The sequence below is a fragment of the Pinus tabuliformis genome, chromosome 3_1, assembly GCF_031772625.1.
Source record: "Pinus tabuliformis cultivar Carrire ecotype Pingquan chromosome 3_1, CPIR1, whole genome shotgun sequence".
NCBI lineage: Eukaryota > Viridiplantae > Streptophyta > Pinopsida > Pinales > Pinaceae > Pinus > Pinus tabuliformis.
This window is the reverse complement of record NC_142301.1, coordinates 776,109,961-776,120,877: the sequence shown is the minus strand read 5'-3', so window position 1 is coordinate 776,120,877 and position 10,917 is coordinate 776,109,961.

The window sequence follows — 10,917 nt, the reverse complement described above, 5'->3', positions numbered from 1 at the left end:
TCTCCATGGAACAATCTTGGGGCGGTCTTAATGCCTCCACCCCTGAGCCCTATACCGGCCCATCCTAAGAAATGGCTGCCTAAATTCAATCCAGAAGCAGGCATGTTAGCCGAAGAACATATCAATAATTTCATGCTTTCTATTAATCTTAACGGAGTTACTAACGAAGACGCTGTTGTCCGGCTTTTCCCTTATACAATGCAAGGAACAGTCGGGTCATGGTACTTTTCGTTACCTTTCGGATCCATCACAAGCTGGGACATTTTTCAAAGTCAGTTCCTCACCATGTTTGGTGACGACAAGTCCACGGCGACATTGATCAATGACCTATCTAATCTGAAAGCTGAGGCTAGAGAACCCATTAAAGACTTTAACTTATGGTTCAATAAGATCCTCAACAAAATCCCCGCTGCTTCACAACCCAGCGAGGAAGTAAGATGTGAATGGTATATCACGGCCCTACCATCTAACTTGGCTATCTTCGTAGATAGGGCAAGCAAGACAACCTTAGTTGAAAACTTAACTGAGGCGTTAGCAGTAGAAAAACGCGTAGTAGCCCTTGAAAAGAGATCCGCAATTGAAGAACGTAAATCTAAGAAGATCTCTTTCAAAGAAGACACCAAGAAGAAGCAAACGAAAGATCCTTTCGATATGGAAGGATTACAGAAGGTATTAAAGGCCATGTCAAATGAGATGATTGACATAAGAAAACAAGTAGCAGAAACGTCTTCAAGAAAGCCTTTCAGGACTTTTAAAAGAAGCCCTCCCATGGAGACGAAGCCACCCAACGTTGTCTCAAACGTTGAATCTGAAGAAGAAGAAGAAGAGAATACCGTCGAGACACAGACCGACGATGAAGAAGTGGTGGAACTGCAAGGAATGTGGGATTTCATCCTCCCACAAGAAGAGGATCAAGAAGCATTTCCGGTTAGCACACGAAGCAAAAATCAACTTGATCCTCCCCAAACTACCCCAAAACCAAAGGGCGCAAGCCCTGCAACAAAAGATAAGGTCGCAACAAAGAAAACAATTGCTAAAGCGACCCAATTTAGCCTAGTCCAATCTGACCAATCGCCTCCATCAAGAACATTGATAGTGTTGGATGAAATGGAGTATAACATCATCGATGACATGAAAAAGACTAGGGCTAATATCACTCTGTACGAGTTGAGCAAATTGAAACATCAACAGAAAATAATGATGAAAGAATTGCATGCCGTGCCTACTACACCTTTACCTACAGCTGTAGCTTCCCACAATCTGGGAAGGCCTCCAACCAACGCGATCAATAAGATTGATCCAAATGACATCGCCTTGATTGGAGGAAGATCAAGATCTCATACTCCTCCTTTTCTTCTCACATATGAAATCTTCAATAAAAACGTGCACAATTGCTTGATCGATTCTAGTGCTTCAACGAATATTTTACCCAGGTCAATATGTGCCAAATTGAATGTGCAACCTCAAAAATCCACAGTACGTATAGTTCAACTTGATCGATCCCAAGTCGAAGTGATTGGTGAACTTAATCAGGTGACCATAAGATTGTCGTCTAACCCAAAAGTGTGTCAGGATATCGACATTCTAGTAGCTGATATCCCTGAGTTCTATGGTTTGATTCTTAGCAGGGATTGGTCGGAGAAGCTCCACGGATATTTCTCAACCGACTGGTCGCACATGTGGTACCGTACAATGGTAAACCAAATCAGATAAATGTTGAGCGAGAGTTGCACCAAAAATACATAGTGACGGATTTGGAAGGAGAGAATGAAGCAATAGCATACAACAGCAGCATCATAGGCAACTGCTCGGTAGATTCTTTCCTCGGAAACTTCAATGCTCACATATCACCTTACTTAGAGAATTCAGTTTTGTCCCAAGTAGAAAACTTTTCCCAAACTGATGACTCAAAATGTTTTAGTTTTTTAGATAATTCTGTAAATACGTCTTTATTTTGGAAATTATATTTTGATGGCTCTAAATCCAATGAGGGGGCAGGAGCAGGATGCATTCTGATTAGCCCGAACGGGAACAAGATTATGCTCACATGCAGACTTGAGTTCGATTGCATGAACAACACAGTGGAGTACGAAGCCTTGGTTCAAGGCCTATACAAAGCAATCGGATTGAACGTTAAGTATCTTCAGGTCTTTGGAGATTCTGAGATCGTCGTAAAACAGGTACGTAACACCATACATTGCCTGTCTAGTCGTTTAAAGCACTATCAATCGTTAGTTCAAGATCTCACTGCACATTTCATAGCATTCAACATCTCGTCAATTCCAAGGATTCAAAACGCGAGCGCAGACCTGTTAGCTAACGTAGCCTCTAGACTGATTCCCTCCGAAGATTTTAGCCCAGATAGATTCTCGATAGAATTAATTTTTAAACCATCCATCCCTGACAACATCACCAACTGGAGAGTGTTCAACGACGATCCAGACATCGTAAGTTTCCTCACCTCTGAAGGATCCTACTCAAACCAGATAATTGACGAAGACTGTCATGATCACCAAATACAACAAAGTAGCACTGATAATGCTATACCCAAATCGGTGGTCAAATTAGAAGACTTATATGATTTGAAAAGTCGGTTCAAAAGGTCGGCTAATGCCAAGCTTTACAGTTCAACTCTGAACTACGAATCAGTCAACCTAGGAACCGACGAGAAGCCGCAAAACGTTAATCTAGGCCAGGGCCTAGCCCCTGAAGAAAAATCAGCATATATCCGCCTTCTGAGACAGTACAAAAATGTTTTTGCCTGGAATTACGATGAGCTGAAGACTTACAACACTTCTATCATTCAGCACACTATCCCTATGATTGACAACGAGAAACCTGTCCAGCAGAAGCTCAGAAAAATCCACCCCAACTTGGAAAATCAGATAAAGACTGAGCTGAATAAGTTGTTGAGAGCCAGAATAATCTTCCCGGTCAGACATTCCAAATGGGTATCCAATATGGTACCTGTTAGGAAGAAAAACGGAGATATTAGAATCTGTATCGACTTCCGGAATCTCAACAAAGCCTGTCAGAAAGACAATTTTCCCCTCCCACCTATGGAGCAGATATTACAGGCAGTAGCAGGCTCAGAGTTAATGTCTTTTCTGGATGGATTTTCAGGATATAATCAAGTGCTGGTACACCCCGATGATCAGTTGAAAACCACCTTCCGAACTAAATGGGGTACCTACGCGTATCGGAAGATGCCATTCGGTCTGATCAATGCCGGTGCTACCTTTCAGAGAGCCATGGACATTGCATTTAAAGGTTTAGTCAACAAATCGGTAGTGATTTACCTGGACGATATAACAGTGTACTCCAAGAACTGAAGCGACCATCTCAAAGATTTGAAACAAATCTTTCAAAGATGTTTAAGGTATGGGACCTCGCTTAACCCGAAAAAATCTTTTTTCGCATTAAGTGAAGGGAAATTGCTAGGATTCATAGTGTCAAAGTCTGGTATTCACATTGAACCCGACAGAATCAAAGAAATTTCTGAGATATCCATGCCCCATAACAAAAAGACCATGCAATATTTCCTAGGACAGATCAATTTTGTAAAAAGGTTTGTCCCGGATTTTTCACGTATTATTTCTCCTTTACAGAAAATGATAAAAAAGAATTCAAACTTTAAATGGAGTCTAGACGAGCATGAAGCATTCAACTTGATTAAACAAGCCATCATCAATGCTCCATCTTTGGCAACCCCAAATTTTTCAGAACCTTTTATCTTATACACGTTTGCCTCAGAAAAATCCTATGCTGCGATTTTAACTCAAGCGAATCAAGAAAAGGTAGAAGCTCCAATCGCATTCTTTAGCTCGAACTTACAAGGTGCTGAACTCAATTATTCTGACGTAGAGAAACAGGCATATGTCGTTTTCAAAGCAATCAAATATTTCATATCTTTCTTGCTAAAAGCCCATACCAAAGTCATAGTACCGTTTCCAGCGATAAGAAACCTCCTGATACAGAAGGATGTGGGCGAGAAGAGAGCGAATTGGATCACCTCCTTACAAGAATACGACCTTGAGATCAAGCCGGCACACATCGTAAGAGGTCAAGGCTTCTGCAAGATGTTAGCTGGAGCATCACAAATTCCTGAGAACTCGTCTGAAGAGGTACACACATATGAGGTAAGCCTAAACGACGCAGAATCATTATATGCTGACACCATTTATTTTCTTAAGAACGGGTATGCTCCATTTCACCTGGATCACACCAAGAAGAGAGCCCTGAGATTGAAAGCTAAACAATACCAGCTCATAAATGATGTCCTGTTTAAAAGAAATTATGATTCTGTGCTTCTTAGATGTCTTGAGAAAACTGAAGCCGAAAAGGTTTTGCAGGAACTCCACGACGGACCAGCAGGTGGACACTATTCTGGAGAAGCCACCGCACATAAAATCTTACGTGCAGGATATTACTGGCCCACGCTGTTCAAAGACTCATACAATCACGTAAGGAAATGCCAAGTCTGCCAAACTGCTGCAGGGAAACAAAAGAAGTCATCCATGCCACTGCAGCCGGTCAACATCGAGCAGCCGTTCAGTCAATGGGGTCTGGACATAATAGGTGAGATCATTCCTCACTCTTCTAAACAGCATAGGTATATCCTCACAGCAACTGACTATTTTACCAAATGGGTAGAGGCAGTTCCTCTCAAGACAGCTAATTCTGAAAACATTATTGAATTCATAGATCAGTTTATCATCACTAGGTTTGGATTGCCAACGGCCTTAATTTTTGATAATGCATCATACTTTTCTGGAAATACCATGACTGAGTTTGCGCTCAAAAGAGGGTTCAAACTGAAGTATTCTGCCAACTACTATCCGCAAGGTAATGGGTTGGCTGTATCGACAAACAAGAACCTAATCAGGATTATTAAAAAGACAGTCGACCAAAACCAAAAGAATTGGCACAAAGCACTGGTAAATGCCTTATTGGCAGATAGAATTACAAAGAAAGCTTCTATCGACACTTCTCCCTTTAATTTAGTTTACGGGAGAGAAGCAGTTCTTCTTACTCACTTAGTCATTCCCTCTTTGTCCTTAGTACAATACATTGATGAAGTACCTACTTCCTCCTTACAATTAAGACAAATGGAAATCATCAAACTGGAAGAACGACGAGAATAGGCTAAGAAAACCCATGCTCACCACCAGGCGCTAATAAAATCCTATTTCGACTCAAACATCATGACCAGAGAAAACTTTCAGATGGGAGATTTAGTTTTAAAATGGGATAAGGCACATGAAGAAAAGGGCAAACATACGAAATTCCAGAAGCTGTGGCTTGGTCCTTTTCAGATTGTAGAAGTCATAGGCCCGTCGACTTTTGTGTTGCAGGACTTAACAGGCAGAAGAGATTCTCTGCCTGTGAATGGACAAATTCTCAAAATGTATTTTCCTTAGAAGAGAATTCTTCTAATTTTTGTAGGATAGATTTATTTTTTAGTTTTATTTTAATTTTGTTTTTCTCTTTTTATGAATAAAACCGGTTGTAAATGATCATTTAAAAAGGATTCATGAAAAGAGCACGCCAATTCTCTATCAGATTTTGATTTCACTTGTACAAATAGCAAAATTTTTGAAAAATCTGAATTTTATTATTAACAAATAGAGTTAACTTCACCTTGATTACGATATTAGTTTCAACCTCAAAAAAAAAAAAAAAAAAACTTTGACGAAAGCAACCTTTGGTAAAGAATTGTTTTGTATCAGCACAATGAAAGGTATCATCAATAATAAAATAGGTATTCTCTGCAAAACTGTTGTTTTCAAAAACTCTATTATTGTCGTCCAGAGCTTTCTTAAGGAAAAACATTGACTTCCTCCCTGCTAAAAGGGAATTGTAGCATTCAGAGAAATAATCCAAGCAAAACACTATATCTCAAAGAATAAGAGGTCTCATCACGAGCCGGCTTATCACGATCACAGATATTATAACTTGCTGACTTTGCCAATACTGTCTATCAAAACAGGGCAATGACTTAAGATTGTTGCAATCAAAAGACAAGAGGTCTCATCACGAGCTGGCTTGTTCAGCAAAAGTGTAAATCAAGTGAGTGACTGTGTCATAATTTGGCCACCAAACCAAGACATTATTCTTTAGAGAATTAAAAAAAGAAAAGTGTGTCAAAAAGGATTTTTCTCTGGACTGTTGCGAGTAACCTCAAGCAGGAAAAAGGATCATTGCTGGATAAAATGGTAACCCTGTCAAGGCTATGGACGCTTGCGGGCAGCAGAGGCTCTACCTACAACAAATGAGCATACTTTTAAGCCGGTACGCAGAGAAGACCCTATTTTATCTTTAATCAAGACCAAGTAATGTCTAGTGCGAATGCAAGAAAAAGCCTGAGGAAGCAAGTAATTGGGATGGAAAAAGGTTGAGACAAGTATCGTTGATGAGGTGAGGGGTAATCTACTCTATCTGTTCATAACAAAATTTAGACATATAAGAATTTTGTTGTTTCGGAAGTGAACGGTCAATAGAAAAGCAGAGATAACTGGTTCTTCACAGTGAATCACCATTGTTGTGGTCACCAACAACCCGCCCCCCTTTTTTTTGATATTAGCAATAACACCAAGCAAATGGGGGACCCTGAACAAAAAATCCAAAAAAATATTTATGTTAAAGTTTTTGTATTTTTCTCCCTAAGGCTTGATCGCATCGCGAAGAGAGAGTGAAGCGCTTCCTAAACGCGAAAGGCAAAGCTGCGAAGAAGCGACGCGAAGTTCATCGCGTCGCATACATTTAAAATTCTCTTAAAGAGAAAACCTTAAGGAACCTCCGACCGCCGATATGCGACATCGCACATCGCAAGCGTCGCATGAAGCAGCATAAGCAATTGAATGAAATATGCGATATCTGCGATCTGCGATATTAGCGATCTGCGATCTGCGATAACACTTAATGACGTCGCAGCCCTCGATACTACGATACCAATCACAGAAAAGACTCATCGCAAGAATTCTCCGACATACACGGTAGACCCAAAATTGAACGCGCGCCTTAAGGGAAATTAATGACCGCATGCTTGAGTATCCAGAAATGATTGCATTGCATTTATCGAAGAGTCAAGTCATGATGAATATCAGAATTACGCATTCATTAGAATTTAATGCTTTCATGTCAATCTTTTCGTCATTTCCCTTCTTCTTTGCGTAAACTGCAAGACATGCGACTGATATAAATCTATATGCAGGAAACATCTAAGCAGAAGGGAAAAGCGTCAATAAGACAACAGAGAGAAGATGCCTCCACAAATGGATGCCGCATGCAGTAGAACCGCGGATTCCAGAGTATCACCCAACAGGCACTGATGAAAATAGACTATCCAAGACTCAGAGTCAAAGGCGCACAAAAGCAGCGTGTTTACAAAAGATCCTGAAGCTCAGACTTGGTAAAGCAGAGAAAGAAGCGCAAGAGAAGGAAGACGCTCCAGAAAAGCCTGGAACAAAGAACGGAAACAATTCTCGAAACAGGGGATTGTCCATACAGCGCGACTCCTAACTCATTGAGTCATTCGCACGACCGGAAACCGAAATAGCAACAGCAAAATCAGTTCGAAAAGAAACTGGGTTGTACTAAGTGTACGCACAGCGAATACACCCAGCTAGAGAAAGGTTTTCGAAAATATCTTCTAGTCTGTCAGAAAGAGGTGCCAGCTCTTGTCATTTCTAATTTTCAAGCTCGAACAAAAGGAAAGGACAACCAACCGACTCTTTCAGGGCGAACAGCGCATTGCTTACAGCACTAAAGAACAGATACAGAAACGGTTAGAAATTATATTTGATTTTTAGAAATAAATTTTCTTTTAGTAAAAGGGCGGTCATTTGAAGCAGTTCCCTAAATTTGTGTAATTAAGATTAATTAGTTAGTAGTATTTAACCCTTCTCATGGCATTTGGAGAAGGGTCCGGAAATCTGTCAAAAAACTTATCCTCAGAACATGCACTTCTGTACCCTCGGAGGAGGTTTTTGATGAATAGATGGATCGAGATTTATTTATGTTTGAATTTTAATGTCTGTTACTGATGTTGCACTTTTGTACTCTTAGCAGATATTAGAACAAGTAGAAATAAATCGTTATTGCTTGAAGTTTATTAGTGAAATCAGTCATAAATGGTACTTTTATCTCTTGGCTAATTTCTGCTTATATTCCTAAAGTGATATGCAGCTGAGTTCTTTATATGTTAATGTATGAATGTGTGTATTACCATTTGGCACTTCTGTACGGTGGAGTCATTTGTTTATGCTTGACATATGAATAACTAATTATGCGATATGTTGTTCACAACTGTTTTGCCTAACTTCTTATGCAGAATGGTTTATCTTCATTGATTTATATTCTTATAATAGCTGAATGATCTTTATTACCAGCTATTGTTCGAAATCTTTTTAGATCGCATAATAGAAGAAAATACCCCGGGTTAGCGTAGACTAGATGTATTATTTTTCCATTAGATTACAATAGCATAGAGTTAGTTTAGAAGTTAGAATTAAATTAGCTTAAAAATACCCTTAGATCAATACCATCAAACTCTACACACACGCACACCCCTCACATTGGGAAACTGGTCCCATTACCCCCAGTCGGACCCGCTACTCCAAACGGGCAAGGAGCCGCCAACCAGGCTCCGGACCGGGTGGGTATCCCCCTTGTTGTCGACCCGATTTCGGGGCCCTCAACACAACCTCATATGGTGGCTCGTTTTATTTTGTATCATTACTTGATGACTTTTCTAGGAAAGTGTGGTTCTACATGTTGAAAAGGAAGTCTGATGTTTTTTCAGTTTTCAAGCAGTTTAGGGCATTGGTAGAAAACAACACTGGTAGAACAATAAAATGTTTAAGAACTGACAATGGTGGCGAGTTTACTTCCAAGGAGTTTGACAGCTATTGCAAGGATGCAGGGATTGAGAGACATAAGACCACAGTTTACACTCCTTAGCAAAATGGAGTTGCTGGACGCATGAATAGGACTCTTCTAGAGAGAGCAAGGAGTATGCTGAGTAACGCTGGGTTGCAAAAGGAGTTGTGGACGGAAGTGGTGGCAACAGCTTGTTATGTGATAAACCGATCTCCATCGATGGCGATAGGCTGCAAGATTCCTCAAGAGGTATGGAAAGGTCACCCTTGTGACTATTCTAAACTCAGAGTGTTTGGTTGTGATGCATATGCTCTAGTGCCTAAACATCAACAAACTAAATTAGATCCAAAGTCTAAAAGGTATATCTTTGTTGGGTATGGTGTTGGAACAAAGGGATATAGATTGTGGGATCCTACTACCCGCAAAATCATCATCAACAAAGATGTAAAGCTTAATGAATCCTCTCTTGTACAGTTAGATGTAGATAGTAGATTGAAACAGGATGATGTATCTCACTTTCAGCACATTCAGTTTGATAGCATTTCTAATGATAGTCATGATGACCATAGTTCAGATACTAGTCATGAACAGGTTTCAGAATCAGAACATGAACAGGGTTCAGGTATAGATCATGAACAGGTCTCAGATACTGATCGTCAAGAAGTTCCTACAGATGGTAGTCAGCCAATCGAGGAAGTGCCAGAAACATCCTTAAGGAGGTCGACAAGAATCAAACGGCCACCGAGAAGGTATGATGATTATGTCACTTCTGTTGCATTTACTGCTAATGACGATGAACCTCTGTGCTATCAGGAAGCAATAGAAGGTTCGAAAAGTGATAAGTGGAAAGCAGCCATGAAGGATGAAATGATGGCCTTAGGTAAGAATGGCACATGGGATCTAGTTGAGCTTCCGAAAGACAGGAAAACTGTGGGGTGTAAATGGGTTTTCAAGCTGAAACGGGGTGTGAATGATACGGAAGATAGGTACAAAGCAAGGCTGGTTGCAAAAGGGTTTTCTCAGAAAGTCGGCACTGACTTTCATGAGATTTTTTCACTAGTGGTTAAAATAGTTTCAATTAGAATTGTGTTAGCATTAGTGGCTTTGCTTGATTTAGAGTTGTAGCAATTAGATGTTAAGATTGCATTTCTACATGGAGACTTAGATGAGGAAATATATATGGAACAACCAGAAGGGTTTGTTCAGCATCGCAATGAGAAATTTGTCTGCAGGCTCAAGAAGTCATTATATGGCCTGAAGCAGTCGCCTCGGCAGTGGTATAAGAAGTTTGATTCTTTCATGTTGAGTCAGAAATATGTTAGAAGTGAATATGATCATTGTGTTTATTTTAAATAGTTAAATAATGGAATATTCATTATCTTGGTATTGTATGTTGACGATATGCTTTTAGCAAGCAAAAGCATAGAAGAAATCAACAGGTTGAAGGCTCAGATGGCAAGGACATTTGATATGAAAGATCTAGGAGCAGCAAGACAGATTTTGGGCATGGAGATTTTCAGAGACAGGAGCAATGGTAAGCTATGGCTATCACAACAGAAGTATATTGAGAAAATACTTTTGAGGTTTGGTATGAATAACGTGAAGCTTGTGTCAGTCCCTCTCGCTTCCCATTTCAAGCTTTCTTCGAGTTTATGTCCTAATTCAGATGAAGAAAAGGAATTTATGTCTCGAATTCCATATGCTAATGTAGTAGGGTGTTTAATGTATGTGATGGTGTGTACGCGACCAGATATTTCACATGTAGTTGGGGTTGTCAACAGGTATATGGAAAATTCGGGTAAAGAACACTGGTCAGCAGTGAAATGGGTGCTTCGGTATTTGAGAGGCACAAGTAGTTATTGTATCACTTACAATAAGAGTAGTGAATTTGTTTGCGGGTATGTTGATTCTGATTTTGCAGGTGATTTGGATAAGAGAAGGTCAACATCAGTGTATGTATGTCTTTACTCTTGCAGGTGGAGAAATTAGTTGGATGTCAAAGTTGTAGAACATTGTTGCTTTATCCACTACTGAAGC